The sequence below is a fragment of the Mustela putorius genome, unplaced genomic scaffold, assembly GCF_011764305.1.
Source record: "Mustela putorius furo isolate JIRA1106 unplaced genomic scaffold, ASM1176430v1.1 tig00003834_pilon_pilon_pilon, whole genome shotgun sequence".
NCBI lineage: Eukaryota > Metazoa > Chordata > Mammalia > Carnivora > Mustelidae > Mustela > Mustela putorius.
The window spans coordinates 118,596,995-118,615,459 of record NW_025421987.1 but is presented as its reverse complement, the minus strand read 5'-3'; the positions used below and the strand labels follow the sequence as shown (position 1 = coordinate 118,615,459).

Here is an 18,465-nt window from a genome sequence, read left to right as displayed (position 1 = left end):
AAAAGTTACACCATACTTACTTTCATCTAGTCTTAATAAATCTTTCAAGGTAAACAAGCAACCACTAGAATAATCACAGTGTTAACAACCACTAGAATAATCAAAGTACTAAGTTCTGTGTCAGACTTTTTTGGGAGACTCCTTTTTTGCTGGAGCCTCCGACAGCAGTTACCCCTCACCACCCACCATCAACCCCTCTCCGACTAGAACTCTAAACCACTACCACCCAAACACACTTCCACAAAACAAATAGATCTAGGACAATGATATAAAACTGGGACTTGCAGTTGCATGTGGTATTTTCACTCACTAACCCAGAGGATTTCAAATTTGTGTCAGAATAGTTCAGCGTAACACTGTGTTCAAAAGTAGTCATGTGTTGGAGCGCCTGGGTGGCTCGGTTCATTAAGTGTCTGCCTTCGGCTCCGGTTGTGATCCCAGGGTCCTGGGATCGAGCCCCTCATCGGGCTCTCTGCTCCTTTCTCTCCCACTCCCCTTGCTTGTGTTCCCTTTCTCACTGTGTCAAATAAATAAATAAATAAAATCTTTAACCAAAAAAAAAAAAAAAAAAAGTAGTCATGTGGCTTTTTTGGTTAATAGTGACTACAAATGTGGTTCCAGAATCCCAAAACTGGATGACATTGGTTTAGAAAAGGCAATTTTTAAAAATAAAAAAGTATAAAAGATGATTTTATGATGTTTACATTTTCTCATTAGATTTAAAATATATTTACATATCCAACAGAAATTTGAAGTAGAAATGTAATCTGTAATAATGTAGCTATCTAAATTCTATTATAATCAACATCTACAGTAAGTTCTTCTAATGTGGCTTGACCTGTAATTATATTAGAATTAATATGCTCTCAACACACATCTAATCCTAAAAACCAGTATGAGTGGAGGGATTAAAAAATATCAGAAGTCTAAAACAACTAAAAATTCTAATCACAAAGTGCAGCTGATATGGCCAGAAACAGTATCAGTCTCCAAATATCAACATGAATTTATTTATTTAGATTTTATCCATTTATTTGAGAGAGAGAGAGCGCACACGCACATGCACGGGGGGTGGGGGGGAGAGCAGGGGCAGAGGGAGAGGAAGAAGCAGATTCCCCACTGAGCAGGGAGCCTGACGCAGGGCCCAGTACCAGGTCCCCAGGATCACGACCTGAGCCAAAGGCAGAAGCCCAATCAACCGAGTCAACCCAGGTGCCCCATCAACATGAATCAAATAAAATCTCTTACTCATTATAGCATATAAAATTTTAAGCACAAGCCATTTAAGATAAGTTTAATTCTTCAAATAACTCCTTTCAATCTTTTCAAACAGTTCACCAACATTTATGAAAGTAAATATGATCCATATAAATGTATAGAATAACAAATAAGTACTATTTTCTAATGATTAATTTTTATTTACAAAAAAATGTCATAGGTCTTTTAGTCACTTCAGCTTCTGGCCAAGATGGAATAACAGGTACCAAATTTACCCTACCACCTTAAACAATAACAAAAGCCAAAACAGATGAAACAAAACAGTCTGGAGACAATAGACATCAAGGGAGTTCAGGCTCAAGGTAATGATTCCTGAAAAAGAAAAACGAACATAGGAAGGCCTACAATTGCCCCTGCAATGTAGGGATGGACAGATTGGTATTGCCTCAGTAGAAGTGAAAAGTTAGCTTTCATCACAGTTCTGATCACTCCTTTTTTTAAAGATTTTATTTATTGACAGAGAGAGACACAGAAAGAGAGGGAACACAAGCAGGGGGAGTGGGAGAGGGAGAAGGCCTCCTGTCAAGCAGGGATCAATGCGGGCCTCAATCCTAGGACCCGGAGCCACCCAGGCAATCCTGTTCTGACCATTCTTAACAAAGCTTAAAAGCAGGTCTCAAAAGGATCAATCTATTTCCAAGTAAATTAAAGGCATGTGACCTTAATGGCAAACCTTAGGAATATATTTAAAAATACAAAAATACCCAGCACCCAAAAAGGTTATGATTCACAGCGTATGGTATTCAATAAAAAAACTCCCAGATACAGAAAGGAGTTCAAAAATGTGAGGAGAGGGACGCCTGGGTGGCTCACTCAGTTATGCTGCTGCCTTCGGCTCGGGTCATGATCCCAGGATCCTGGGATTGAGTCCCACGTTGGGCTCCTTGCTCGGCAGGGAGCCTGCTTCTCTCTCTGCCTGCTTGTGATCTTTCTCTGACAGATATATAAATAAAAAATAATTTTTAAAAAAAATGTGAGGAGAAAAACCAATCAACATTAAAAATTCCAGGAATGACAGAGAGAATAAAATAATTTTTTTAAAAGATTTTATTTATTTATTTATTTGACAGAGATCACACGTAGGCAGAGAGGCAAGCAGAGAGAGAGAGAAGAGGAAAACAGGCCTCTCGCTAAGCAGAGAGCCCGATGCAGGGCTTGATCCTAGGACCCTGGGACCATGATCTGAGCCAAAGGCAGAGGCTTTAACCCACTGAGCCACCCAAGCACCCTGGAGAGAATAAAATTAACGGACAAAGACAGTAAACTGTTGTTATAACTATTTAGCAAGTTCAAAATGATAGACAATTTCAAAATGATAGACAAATGCCTGAATGTGTTAGGTGCAGGCATGGAAATTATAAAAATACACAAATCAAACTTTTAAATGAAAAATATAACATCTGAGATGAAAAACACAGTGGATGGGATTAATAGTATGTTAGATACTGCAAAAGAAAAGATGAATAAACCTGAAAACACAGCAATAGAAGTTACTCAACACACACACACACACACACACACACACACACACAGACATTGGAAGTAAAGCATCAGGGATCTGTGGAAAAACTTCAAACAGCCTAATATACAAAAAGGGGAAAGACCTGAGAAAACATGTTAAAACTGTCACCCAGCAAAAATGTTTCAAAAACAAAGGCAAAATAAAGATTTTTTTCAGGTGTACAAAAACCAGAAGAATTCATCACCAGCAGAACTGATTGTAGGAAATGTTAAAGATAGTCTCTCAAGTGGAAGATAATGAGGTGTATATCCGAAACTATACAAAGAATAAAGAACACCCAAAATGGTAATACATTTGTGGAAAAGATAAATTTTAATTATTTCTTAAATCCCTCTAAAAAATAAGTGTCTAAAGCAAAAACAGTAACAAAGTATCGTAGGGTTTATAACTGGAAGGAAGAAATAAATGTTAAAGGATCCTATACTACAAGAAGGGGCATAATATCACTTGACAGTGTAATATGCTGAAGAGGTATGCTATGAACTCTATACCAACCACTAAAAAACAAAACAAAAAGGTATAGTTACTAACTCAACAAGGCATATGTTGATCAAAAAAACAAAACAAAAAAATCCACCCCAACCCAAAATAAAGTGTGGAAAAATGGAAAGGGAATAAACAACAGATGGAACAAACAGAAAACAAACATTAAAACAGGAGATTCAAATCCAAGTACATCAAAAGAAGCATTAAAGGTAAATGGCTCAAACATTCCAGTTTAATGGCAGACTGTCAGATTGGAAAAGATCAAGTCCCAACTATACGCTGCTTAAAAGAAACTCTTATTAAATTTTTTAAAAGTTATGTGCCAGCTATCATTTATTAAACCACTAATCAATATGAAAATCTTCTCCTGCTGGGATTTAAAACTATCAATTTGTAAAACAGAGCAACAATACCATGGAAAGAAAGGGACATTTTTCAACAGAATGATAAAGATTCTCAATTCTCCAAATTATCAGACTCTGTCTTCTAGTGAAGGTACATACCATATATTACTTCTCTCTACACCCAAAGTTCTTCAAAAGATTTGATAAAAAGGGTGCTTATCAAATAAACCATTCTTACTCAAACAAGTAAGCTACTCCCCTAACCAAAAAAAAAAAAAAACAAAAAGCCAAAGATTAAACCCAACCAAACACAAACTATGTTCAATGCCTTATAAAATGCAACAAGACAGTTGTGATTTCTAACATCACATAAAACCTCTGAATTGAAAGGTGGGATCAGCCAACACTAAAAATAAAAATATACATCAAGCTGGACTTGGATGTAGTGGGCAAGATTCCCAAAATGTAGTCCCTCCTCACTTCAGAAGAAAGCAAATACATCACTAAATATTTAAACATCTATCTGTGTGACACTAATATCATGGGATGCTTAGAATTTTGAGAGTACTCTTAGTTCTGATGCTAGGTTTGAAAGATAACCTCTCTTACTCGGCCCCTAAGTCTAAACAGCACACCTGTTCAAATTCCTTGCTTTTAAATCCTGGCTGTCAAACTTTCTAGCTGGGCAAGTTACTTTATTTTCATGGACAAGTTACTTTACTTCTTTATGCTTCAACTTTCTCATCTGTAAAATAGTGAAAATTTTTTTTTTCTTGAAGAATGCTTTTTAAAGTAGTAACAGTCATTATGAATTGAGGCCTTACTACAATCAGGGCACTGTTCCAAGTAATTTACATACAATGTATTTTTAAATCCTCAAAACCTATGAGACAAACATTGTTATCCCATTTCACAGATAAGAAAACTGAAGTACAGATATTTGTGTTCCTCCCAAATTTACATAGCTCAATCTGATTCTAAGACCTGCCATCCTAATCAATATGCTAAATAAGTAACTCCTTTATAAATATTTTTCCCAGAAATTGCATGTCTTTTGTTTTAGAATGCCAAATAATTAATATGAGCTCTATCTTCTTTGTTTTGAATAATCCCAGCAATCTAGCACAAAGAGAGCATAAAGCAAATCAATGAAAGTGGGCTCAATGAATGGATTCTGTGCATGATCTTGTCATGTCACTTACGCATGCAGCGGCTGTAATCAGAAGACTGGTGCTCTATCCTCAACCATACCAGTCCTCAGCTGTGCCTTTTTAAGTCACATTACCTCCCTAGATCTGAGAGTTTTCATTTATAAAATGAAGACGTGAACTAAAACTAAGTTCCCTTTCAGCTCTAAAATTTCCAAGAAAAGCCAATATTGCTCTTTTGGAGAAAGAAAAAAAGAAATGCTTCTCACCAGAACAGAAATAATTTGCTGTTTTCAGAGTAACATTTAAAGCCCCTGTATTTGTTTAAAATCTCTGTTCTCCCAGACTGAGAGCTCCAAAAAGGCCTGGACCTTATCTGTCTTGTTTATAAATATCCCCAGCACAGTTGTGGACACATGGAAGATACCGGATATTTAATGAGTGAAATGCATTATAGGTGAAAACTGTGAACAATAAATGAAATGGGGACTTTTTTTTTTTTTAATTTATTTGTCAGAGAGAGAGATTAAGCAGGGGGAACAGCAGGCAGAGGGAGAAGCAGGCTCCCTCCTGAGCAAGGAGCCCCATGCTGGACTCAATCCAAGGACCCTGGGATCATGACCTGAGCTGAAGGCAGATGCTTAACCGACTGAGCAACCCAGGTGTCCCGAGAACCTATTTTTTTATGTAGTACTCTAACTCAGTTGTTTCCTAAATTCCATGAATGAATAGCTAATTTTATGACCTGAACACTCATTTTGGATACTGCTATTTACTTTAGTTACAAAAACTGTGAATTCACCAGACTTCAAAATGTTTTAGTTTTTGCTGTTCCCATGTATTTCACCTGTACCCAACTGTACCACCTCATCTGAGGCCATGCTCTTCCAGTCAGGCTTTGGGACAGTCAGTAGCAGTTTGCATTACGAAAAAAAATAAAGCATACTTGTAGAGAACAGCAGAGATGAGAAAAAAGAATCCCTGGCTTCCGCTGTTTCTGGTACCCAGAACATTTTGAGTTATCAGTCACATACTTGGATATCCTTACAATGATCTCATCTTTTTATTTCAATGAGTCAGAATTAGACTTTTGTTACTTGCACATAGAGAGTCTTAATAACAAAAAGTGGTACCAGACTGACTCCCTAATTCTCCCCACAGTGAAGTGGTTGAGAGCACAGGCCCTGGAGCCCAGACTGCCTGGGCTCCTCTCCGGGTTCCTCCTAGCTACCTATATAACCTACACCTAGATTTCATCATCTGTAAAATGGCAAGAACAACACTCACTAATAGGAATGGTTTAAATTTTAAATCAGTTTTTACATTTAAAGCCCTTAGAATGAAGCCTGACCCACAATGACAGCCTAAAAAGAATGAGCTATTACTGTTTTTGTTGTTCGGTGACCAAGAGCTCCATGAGGGATCTATTGCTGTGATTTAGGTGCTCCGACTGTGACCAGTCATTCGGCTCTACACACTCCCTTACCCATGACACAGGGACAGAGAGTGCAATGGCAAGGCAACACCATTGGCAGGCAGCGAGAGGCTCCACATGCAGGTGAATGGGGAAGCGGAATAAGGTAAGAGCACAAGGAAAAGCAGCCGCTAATCCACTGCTCCAAGCATCGCACTGTTCTCTTGTGAAGAGCTTCCATGCATCCAAAACCCCAAACCTGCCCCCACTCCAGTATTTACTCACACTACTCCTCATTCTGTTCTGTTGGGTTTCTAAACCTAAAGATTTTTTGTATGTTTTTATTTCAAAAGATCTGAGCTTGCCAAAAAAAAATTACTGATGGTTATAAACATTACAATTCTTTGTTATTTGTGATTTTTATTTTGTGTGTAATGGGGACTGGGCAAAGAAGGCTGACTGACATTTGTGAACCCTCAATCGATTTATATGATATGCAATGATCAAGACCCTCTATACCTGTCAATGGTCCTGTGAAGGGGTAAGACAACTTCAAAAAAAGGATTTAGAATAAAATTTGAATATCATCCTGATTGAACTAGGACCAAGTACGGCCCAGAGATTAAGCCCATGCATTTAGGAAATACAGGGTTCTACACCTTGTGTACTGTTGGTGCATATCGGTGCAGCCACTATGGAAAACAGTATTCTTCAAAATATTAAAAATTAAACTACCATATGATCCAGCAATCCCACTTCTGGGTATGTAGTCAAAGAAAACAAAAACACCAATTTGAAGAGATATATGCACCCCCATGTTCACTGCAGCATTATTTATAATGGCCAAGACACATGGAGTATTTACCCAAAGAAAATGAAAACACTAACTCAAAAAGGTATCTGTACTCTGTGTTCACTGCAGCGCTATTTATTAAGAGCAAAGATATAGAAACAACCCAAGTGTTCATCAAAGGACAAAAGGAAAAAGAAAATGAAGGGTGTGTGTGTGTGTGTGTGTAAACACACAATGAATTATTATTCAACCATAAAAAAGAATGAAATATGGCCATGGGCAACAACATGGGGTAGATCTTAACTAACTAACTGAAATGTTAGAGAAAGACAAATATTTGATCTTACTTACATGCAGAATCTTAAAAAAACAAAACAAACAAAAAGCACTCCCTAGTGGTTGCCAGAGGCTGGGACGGGGTTAAAAGGTACAAACTCCACTTATAAAATAAGTCAGTAATGTACAACATGGTGACTCGGTTAATAATACTGTATTATGTAACTGGAAGTTGCTAATAAAGTAGATCTTAAAAATTCTAATCACACAGAAAAATTTGTTAACTGTATGGTGATGAATGTTAACTAGATTTACTGTGGTTATCACTCCACAAAATTCGCAAATACTGCATCATTATGTTATACACCTGAAACTAATGTTATATGTCGACTATATCTCATTTTTAAAAATGTCCAAAGCTTCAATAGAGCAACCTTCTCATTTGTACAGCAGTTCCACCACCTACCTTGGGGCCAGGCACAGGGTAGATGTGAATACTGCTTGCTGTTTTTATAAATGAAGGTGTGACATTTCTTTTTTTTTTTTTTTAACAATTTTATTTATGCAGATATTTATAGGGAGGGGACAGAGGCAGATGGAGAAGCAGGCTCCCCACGGAGCAGGGAGCCTGATGTGGGACTCGATCCAGGACCCCGGGATCATGACCTGAGCTGAAGGCAGACAATTAACCATCTGAGCCATCCAGGCGCCAAGGTGTGGCATTTCTTATAGGTACTAATTTAATGATTTCCTGTTTCATAAGAAATTAAAAATATCATGTTGTATTCAGAGGGAATGGGCTAAATGTCCTAATAGAAACCTAAAAATTCAGTGGCTTAAAAAGGATCTATGTTTAAGGTGCCTGGGGGGCTCAGCTGGTTAAGAGTCTGCCTTCTGCTCAGGTCATGATCCTGGGGCCCCAGCATAGAGCTCCACATTGGGCTTTCTGCTCAGCAGGGAGTCTGCTGCTCCCTCTGATCCTCCCCTCCTCTCATGTTCTCTCTCTCTCTCTCAAATAAATAAAATCTTAAAAAAAAAAAAAAAAAAAAAAAGGATCGGGGCACCTGGATAGCTTGGTGAGTTAAGCCTCTGCCTTCGGCCCAAGTCATGGCTTCAGGGTCCTGGGATCGAGCCCCATATCAGACTCTCTGCTCAGTGGGGAGCCTGCTTCTCCCTCTCTGCCTGCTGCTCTGCCTACTTGTGATCTTTGTCTGACAAATAAATAAAATTTATAAATAAATTCACTGATCTATGTTTATTTTCAGGAAGAGAGGTGGCTCAGTACAGGGCTGACATTCAGAGATTCTCTGCCAAGGTGGTCCTACAATTCTCATAGTATTGCCTCTACCTCTGGGTTTAAGGTGGCTGTCCACATTGTCACAACTTCTCAGCAAGTGGGAAAAGGAAAAGGAAAGTCCAGTGTAGGGTGCTTCCCTTTAAAGGAAATGACCTGGAAGTTAAATGCATCACTTATTTTCACATCTTTTTAGCCCAAACTTAGTCATGTGGCAACATCCACTACACAGAGGACTGGGAAACGTGTCCATCTCTAGGGTTTCTGTTCTTAAAGGGGTTAAAGCTGGGGACACCCAGAGACTATACATACATACATACATACACACACACACACACACACAGTTATTGTAAAAATAAAAACTTGAAAAAGTAGTTACTATATTATTCCTATATTATTCACAGCATATGCTAAGTATAACACACACACATACACCACTAAAATTTCCAGCATATGGAGATTCAATAATTTATCTATTCTCCTACAAGTGGATGTTTCATTTTAATTTAAACTTTTTGAAAGCTCTCAGGTAATATTTAAGCAGCCTAACTTACATCTTTTCATGAAATAGCAATTGAGATGAATTTTGGTTGAGTATCTGACTCTGGTTTCAGCTCGCATCATGATCTTGGGGTTTTGAGATCCAGCCCCAAGGGTCTGGCTCTGTACTCAGTGGGAGTCTACTTGAGATTTTCTCTGTTCCCCTCCCCCTACCCCCCCAAATAAATAAATCTTTAAAAAAAAATAAAAATCATAGATATAGAGAACTGATTGGTGTTTGCCAGAGCAGGAGCAGGGGTCAAGAGGTACAATTTCCACTTACAAAATAAGTCAGTCATGGAAATGTAATATAGAGCATGGTGACTATAGTTAATGATACCAGACTACAATTCTAAAAGTTGCTAAGGGAGTAAATCTTCAAAGTTCTCATGATAAGAAAAAAATCTTCTTTTTTGGAAACTAAATCTTTTCTGGAAACTACCTACTGTGGTGATCATTCCACAAGGGTTGACTCTTGAACACGAGGGGGAGAGATGCCTACCTCGCTACACACACACACAACTGAAAATTCACATATAAGTTTTTCACTCCCCTCAAAGCTTAACTACTTTATAGCCTACTGCTGACAGGAAGCCTTACCAGTAACAATCAGTTTGATAACACATATTGTGTACATTTCTATGTATACATGGAAGTATACATAAAATATACTCATAAAGTAAGCTAGAGAAAAAAACATTATTAAGAAAATATAAGAAAAATACAATTTTTTAATTTTTAAAAATTTTAATTTTCATTTAAAATTAAAATTTTAATTTTTTTTAATTTTTAAAAAATCCATTTTGGGGGTGCCTGGGTGGCTCAGTCGTTAAACGTCTGGCTTCGGCTTGGGTCATGGTCCCAGGGTCTTGGGATCAGGCCCCACATCAGGCATCCTGCCCGGTAGGAAGCCTGCTTCTCCCTCTCCCACTCCCCTACTTATGCCCCTCTCTTGCTGTGTCTCTGTCAAATAAATAGATTAAAAACTTAACAACAACAAAAAAAATCAATCCATTTTTAAGTGGACCCACACAGTTCAAACCTGTGTTGTTCAATACTGAATCACAATGCTGTACACCTGAAACAAATATAATGTACCAATAAACATTAAAAAAAAAAAAAAACCAGAGGGGTCTAAAGGGCCATCAGAATAAAGGTTAAAATAAAGGCCATAAAGAATCATACAGACATGACTTTCTTGAGAGAGATTTTCTTGGCAAAAATATATCTTAGGGGCGCCTGGGTGGCTCATTTGGTTAAGCGTCTGCCCACGGCTTGAGTTGTGCATCAGGCTCCCTGCTCAGCATGGAGCCTGCTTTCCCTCTTCTCTTGCTACACCTGCTACTCCCCTGCTTGTTCTCTCTCTCTGTCAAATGAATTAAAAAAATTAAAAATTTTTAAAAATCTTTTTAAATCATTCTGGAGCCAAAATTCCAGTATGTATCTAACCAATAAAAAGGAGATGAGAAAGAAGGAAAACATATAGTATATTCTAACAATGCTAGGGCTTCTCTACAGAAATTCTGAAATAATGGCAAACTCTAGGGCTCCTTGTCTTAGGGACCCAGAACCAGCAGAGCCCGTCAATCCATGCTAAGTCACAAACTCTCTGGAGGAGACTATCTCCTTTTCTTCTTTTGTTTTTCTTTCAGAGGTTTCTTATCTGTACAAGTTACCAAATGAAACCTGTAGGGAGAAACAGAAAAGACCCCATTTCTAACCTCAAGAAGTATACAATCTCTCTTCTAGACCCATTCCCTTTCTTCAACTCTTTCCCTCACCTTCTCTCATTAGCTCAATTTAGAGCTTCAAAAGGTCTGTAACCTTTCCCTTCTGCTCCCTCAATCTGTAAAAACCCTCACATTTTACCTCTAGGAAGAATAGAGGGAGGGACTGCCCCTCAGGCTACTGATGGAGGGTTTTCATTCTCCCACCCCCCAACCTAGCCACCAGGCAAATTCACTAATCTCTCTTCCTCTCCAACCACTGAAAAACTCAGTTACAGATGTGCATGGAGAGGGACAGGATTAGATAGTGCTGCAACCACATGACAAAAATTTTAGATGAAAGGGGATAATAAAAATAATAGTGTCTTACTTATTATTTGTTTTGTCATTCCACGTGAAGAGCATGTATCATACTTTTGTATCTCCACACATTCTAATTCAATGCTGTGCATATGGACACATAAATGCTCAGCATATAATTGTAGTAAAAAATTTTCAAGTCCTTTTTTTTGATGGTGGCTATTACTCTAACATTTGATTGCAACACCACTGCCTTTTTTAGCAAATGCTTCAACTAACTTAGGCAAATATCCAAATAACAATCCCATCTTCTCAAACTGTAAAACTGATCTAACTTTTGTATCACTAGGTATACCATATTTTCTTAAAAATTAAACCTGTATTTAAAATCTTAAGGATAGGGGCACCCGAGTGGCTCAGTTAGTTAAGTGTCTGCCTTCGGCTCAGGTCATGATCCTGGGGTTCTGGGAATGAGCCCCAAGTAAGGCTCCCTGCTCAGCTCCCTGCTTCTCTCCCTCTCCTTCTGCCCCTCCCTCCTTGTGCGCTCTCTCATGCGCACAGTCTCTCAAATAAAAATAAATAAATAAATAAAATCTTAGGGATAAATATTGCCCTTAACATAAAACAGAAATTGTTTTGGTTTTTTTAATCAACAAAAAACTAAAACAGACTTCGTGGTTTAGTCACCTTCAACTTGACTATAATAATTTCTCAGTGACTGATGTTAATATCTAAAGAAATGCCCTAATAACATTTACACAACTACTGTACTGCTAATCAAATACTGTAATTTGTTTCGCTACTCTTTCAAATTGTTTAAGTTATTTCCTGGTGTTAAGCACAAGCAATAAAAATAAAACAATCAGATTTTAAAGAACTTAGTCTACTGCAGTGACAGACACAAATGATTATGAATGAATGTGATAAATGTTGTAAAGAATTACATGTCATGGGGCACCTGGGTGGCTCAGGGGTTAAAGCCTCTGCCTTCAGCTCAGGTCAGGATCTCAGGGTCCTGGGATCAAGCCCTGCATTGGGCTCTCAGCGGGGAGCCTGTGCCCCCCTCTCTCTGCCTGCCTCTCTGCCTACTTGTGATCTCTGTCAGATAAATAAATAAAACCTTTAAAAAAAATTATATGTCACAGGACACAGGTGAGAGAGTTGTGTGGAATGAATCATTTTTATCTGAGTCTTGAAGAATAATAAGGACAGAAACTGAGAGATGAAATATTCCTGAAATATTCCAGGGAGCAGACTAAATGTATTAAGTAATGGGTGGAGAAACAATAAGATGGGGATACAGTAGACTGGAATCAGGTGGTAAGAAGTTTATATCATATAAATCTCATATATATTATTTCGGGCACTTCATCTGAAGAGCAACTGGAGGCCTTAAACTTTCAAGAAGAGGAATGCCACAAAGATCAAACCTAAGGAGAACATTTAGAAGTAAATAGCCAGCCTGATGAAACAGTATTAGTAGGTAGGCTGTAAAATAAGCCTATCTTTTAAAATTTAAATACAGTTTTGCTAAGTAAAATTTAACAAGCAACAATTTGAAGTAAAGCCTATATAATTCATAGAGCTACTACAAGAGGCAGTAGAGTTAGGCATAAAGGCTTTGAAGGCCAGGACCTAAATAGCTTCATGACTGGAGAACCAAGTGTCCTTCAGCAAGCTACTTAAACATTTGAGGCTTGTCTTATCTGTAAAATGAGAATAACAATCATATTCACATCAGGTTAATGGCTATCATTATTATTTAAGTTTTATTCTGTTTTTAAAATCTCCACAGCACAGTGCTCACTTCGGCAGCACATATACTAAAATTGGAACGATACAGAGAAGATTAGCATGGCCCCTGCGCAAGGATGACACGCAAATTCGTGAAGCGTTCCATATTTTATGCGGCTTCCCAGTGAGCTGCTGCACTTCGCGGAGGAAACGGTATCAAAGTGAAAAAAATATAAAAAAAAAAAAAAATCTCCACAGCACAGAATATGAAGCAAAAAGAAGCTAAGATTTGTATGGTAGGTCAAAAGAGTTGTCCAAAATACCACCAATCTGTTCATTACTTTGTATAAAGTGAATATGCAGAATACTGGACACACTGATGTCATTTTACAATATAATTACAAAAATTCGGGGCACCTAGGTGGCTTAGTAGGTTAAGTGTCTCCCTTTGGCTCAGACCATGATTCCAGAGCCCCACAGCGGGCTCCCTGCTCAGCGGAGAGCCTGCTTCTCTTTCTCCCCCTCTGCTGTTCCCCCTACTTGTATACTCTTTCTGTCAAATAAGTAAAATCTATAAATAAATAAATAAATAAATAAATACTAAAATTCATTTCAAAGTCCAATACAAACTACGTGAAGTTTTTTAGAATGCTGATTATTTTATATTATTGGTCTCATTTCCCTTTCAGCAAATACCCATGTTATATTTGCACTGAAATTTTGTCCCCTTAAGAATTCTGAATGACCTGTGTAATTTTTCTATAATGGATAAGTGGGGAAAAAAAATTTTCCTAAGGGGCCTTTCTCTTAGCTGTTTATTATTAGTTCAAGGGGGGAAAAATCACTAAAAAACTGGTCTTTCAGTGAGAAAAATTGCCCTTCATTAAGAAACGATTTAATTCCTAATCAATGCAACCCCGTATCTCCTGTAATATTAAGATATGCTAGAATTACATTTCATTTTATAGGATAAAAAAGCTAATAAAAAAGGTTTCAATAACTTGATTTTTTTAGTAACTGAAATTGCAAATACATGTCTAAGAATGTTTATATCACTACTCTAATCTGTTTTAGAGCCTTAACACCTATGTTTGTCCTACATGTCCCCTTTAGTCCACATATTTTCAGTTATTCTAACTAAGCATTACGGCAAAATTATTACTCCATAAAAGCATCTACCAAATCAAAGAAACTGGAAAGCATCCTACTATACAGTCATATCACACTGATAAGAAGCTTCCCATTGCATAGATAAATCTTTTCCTTACCACAGGTAACCAACCAAGGGGGGACTAGAGGAAATCTGGCAAGCTGCCTCCCAGACCACTGAGGGTTCTTCATTGCTTCCTCAAGTTTTCATTTGCTGTTCCTGTTCTTAAAGAGGTACAAAGCCAAACTCTTGATGCTTCCACACTGGCAGACTCAAGCTATCTTCACTTCAACTCCACAGTGAGGAAGCCAGGAAAGGAGATTACAAAGACAACTAACAAGCTGCTTTTGTTGGGTTTGAATGCTATATACCCACTACAAAGCATCCACACTTCAACCCAACCATTATGTCAAGACAAGATGAATACTGTTATACCTCCCTTCATAGGTTTAGATGCCAATTTTGGGTAGCATGTCTCTAATTTTTATGAAAGTTCTAGATGTAATAGGTAGAGATATTTAGACATAATAGGTATGATAAATATATCAATTACATGTAGACGTAACAGAAATGCTGTACAAGAAAATCTGTTAACTAAAAGAAAAAAAAGGATACTTACAAAGAATAGCTTCAAAAACTCGTTTTTTAGGAGTTGGAAATTTTATGAGAATCTTATTCTTCAAGTATAGGTCAAGTGTGGTGGTCTATCATTCCTTTACTTAAAGCTCTCCAATGCTTTCTACTGAAATTGATAAAATCTGACTCCTGCCTGCTTCATCTCCTACCACTCTCATCCTCACTCACAATGGCCATTCTTGCTGGCCTTCCCCATGTAACACCTGTTGGCTGTCTTTCTGCCTAAAATGCCCTTCTCATAGCCAGATCCTTGTCATCATTAAGGGCCATCTCCCTAAAATGGCCTGTAACAATGACCCAATCTGCCCAGCCACTTGCTATGCCATTACCCTGTTTTAATATTTTTTTTATTTTTTAAGTCAGAGAGAGAGAACACGTGTGCCCGCACTAGCAGCGGAGCAACAGGCAGAGGGAGAAGCAGGCTCCTCACTGGGCAAGGAGGCCCATGTAGGACTCAATTCCAGGATCCTGGGACCATGAACTGAGCCGAAGGCAGACACTTAACCAACTGAGCCACCCAGATGTCCCAATTCCTTAGTATTGTTATCTGAAATCACTTTTGTGCATTTTTAAACTGTCCTCCCTCCATACGAGTGTAAACTCCATAAGGGCAGGGACGTGGTCTTTTTTACTGCTCTATAGGAAATGCCCAGCAATTGTTAGAATGAGCACGTGAATATAGTGAGGAGCAGCTGGTTACAGCTGTTATCTTAGGTCAAAGGACCACACAATAGAAAAGACCAGGTCAGGCAGAGACCAAAGCATTGGCAGCATGTTCAGTGATGTGTACTGCTCAGCCTCGTTCACAGTAGTAACAGGCAGAGAACACAAATGGACCAAGAAGGAGACTGTCCCGCCCACCTTAGCTGAGTCACTGATAACCTTGCCAGGCCCCAATACACTTGGCAAAACTAGTACTAAGATTTAACTGAAACAAACAAAAAACTGTTATTAATACAGACAATTCTCATGATGCAAATGATGTGTGTTCAGTAAGTTACACATTTTAAAAACTCATTCAAGGAACCTAATTACTACTCTAGAAGGCCTGGTAAATACCTGTTAGGAAATGAATCATACCTTCAAAGTTAGGCCAATAACAATTCATATATATAGTCTGGATGCACACAATTTGCATCTCTTCCCTCAAAAAGTCAAGTGTCTACAAACTGTTTTTTTGGGTTTTTTTTTTTAGAGATTTTATTTTATTTATTTGTCATAGAGAAAGAAGCAAGAGCAAGCACAGGCAGACAGAATGGCAGGCCGAGGCAGAGGGAGAAGCAGGCTCCCTGCCAAGCAAGGAGCCCGATGTGGGACTCGATCCCAGGACGCTAGGATCATGACCTGAGCCAAAGGCAGCCGCTTAACCAACTGAGCCACCCAGGCGTCCCTACTAACTGATTTTTTTAACTTAAGTGAGCATGTCCAGTAGAAATTGCTGAGAAAACTTCACCTGAGTGTCTCATCCTCTTTTTGTAGAAGGTACAATGAGGGGAAGGGGGCAACCAGGGTGTAAGGAAAGCCAGAAATCCAAGAGTGAACTGTCAAAGATTTCAACAGAAAGGAAAATGAAAATTAACCCTGCAGTAATGTCATTAGGTATCCTGAGATTTGACATAGCCCCTTAAAAAAAACAAGGTAGCATTTCTTTTATGCACCTCCAGGTTAAATGACAATGTGCAAATGTTATCTCCCTCAAACCATGCACTACAGTAGATAGAGGCCTGCCAGAGATCATCAAGGAAGCTTCAGAACTGAAGATAACTGCATTGGAGGGGTTTACTAAAAGGGCTGGGGAGTGTGTATCTTTGGAAAGCAGTGAGAGCTAGACTGGAATAAAAAATCACGTAGAAAGGTTTCAGGAATGGCTGTGGAAAAAGAAGAATGCAGCAGTCATCTGGCAACAGAATGGAGAATGGATAAAAACTCATTTATCAATACACACCATGTAACGTAATAATTAGGACACAAAGGAGCACAGAAAGGGAGCAGCCAGTCCTTTTAGCTACAAAATTTCTACCACAAATATTAATTTGGGCTCCAAGATCTGTTTTGCTTTTTTTTTTTTTAATTAAGTAGGCCCAACATGGAGCCCAACTCAGGGCCTGAACTCACAACCTTGAGATTAAGACCAGAGCTGAGGTCAGGAGTTGGATGCTCAACCAACTGAGCCACTCAGGCACAGGCTCCAAGATCTTAATAGCTTTTTACTTTTTTTCACAATCATATGTTTTATTTTATTTGGGGGGAGGGGGCAGAAAAGGAACCTTAAGCAGGCTCCACGCCCAGGCAAAGCCCAACATGGGATTCAATTCTACAACCCTGAGATCATGAACCTGTTCAAGAGTCAAACACTTCACACTTAGCAACCCAAGTGCCCCCACAATCATTTGTTTTAATTTGCAGGTACTACAATACAAAACCCCTTCTCAATATATAGAGAAGTATAATAGCTGTATTAAAAATAGTAGCAGAAAGCCCTGCATCTACACAAAACCTAGCAGTATGGCCAGACAGAACAGAAATCAATTTCAAATTTCAGCTCTAACAAGAATTGTGTCCTCAACATATGGTTTATTTTAGGGCTGGTCCATATCAGCTGACAATGTTTTCTATGTAATAAACACTTCAGATGTGAAAACATCTCAAAATACAAACAACTTCTGGGGAGGCTACCGGTCTGCTGAAAACTGAAGCTCTGTGTTCGGAAGACTTCCACAGAAACAATTACTCAGAAAAAGGACCAAGGCTAAAGAAGTATCATATACTATTAGGTAATAGTTGATATTTTTGTCTTTACTGCTAGTCTCTGCTCACACATTACTATAATCACTTAACATATATTTGTTTTGAAATACTTAGGTTAGAGGAAAGTTATCTTTCATGTTTATAAAACATCCTCCTGGGTGCTTGTTATAAAAACAAATGTTTTCTTCCAGTGTCTTTGATGTATACCAATTCAACATCTCTTTTTTCTTTAGGATAAGTGTTTCTAGCAAAGTCTACTACGAAGTAAAATTTTATAAAGCCAACTCCAATAAATTACCTTGGAAAACTGAGATGTATTCCCATAGAGGAGGAAGGATTATGTGTAGTAGGAAAAATTTAAGTTATTTGGGGAGCAAAGCTCCTATGGAGCCAAATACTTGTGGCTCTATATGTTATCATTTGCTTCCCTCTGGCAATGCCTAATACTTTTGTCATTCCAACTAATACTTTAAACTTTAAGGGTGTCTCCCAATCTTGAAAATGTGTTAATTCTACCCTCAATGTTCCCAGAACTCTGTATCCCTTTGTAAGACAGTCTGAGTCACTACCTACCTACCCAAGCAGCGCAATCCAGCTGCCTTCATCTCACCCAGTGATCTCCAGCACCAGGATCTGAGCCTAAAGCTTCATATTATACAAATAAAAACCATGACTTATACAAATGGCCAAAAGACACATGAGAAAATGCTCCATATCACTTGGCATCAGGGAAATACAAATCAAAACCACAATGAGATGCCACCTCACACCTGTCAGAATGGCTGAAATTAACAAGTCAGGAAACAAAAGATGGGGGTGAGGATACAGAAAAAGGGAAACACTCTTACACTGTTGGTGGGAATGCAAGCTGGTGCGGCTCCCCTGGAAAACCATATGGAGGTTCCTTAAAAAGTTGCAAATTGAGCTACCCACGACCCAGCAACTGCACTACTGGATGTTTACCAAAAAGATACAAATGTAGTGATCCGAAGAGGCACCTGAACCCCAATGCTTATAGCAGCAATGTCCACAATAGCCAAACTATCTGGAATGGGTAAAGAAGATGTGGAAAATG

At 38.4% G+C, this 18,465-nt stretch overlaps 1 protein-coding gene and 1 non-coding gene across 4 annotated transcripts in view; one reads left to right on the top strand and one right to left on the bottom strand.

The window, feature by feature from the left end:
- Positions 1-18,465, bottom strand: part of UBE2E1 (ubiquitin conjugating enzyme E2 E1) — a 74,289-nt gene that overhangs the window by 35,401 nt on the left and 20,423 nt on the right. The gene's annotated exons all lie outside the window — the stretch shown is intronic.
- On the top strand, positions 12,922-13,028 carry LOC123394574. Its single transcript, XR_006609333.1, has one exon. It is a non-coding gene; the product is annotated as a U6 spliceosomal RNA (small nuclear RNA).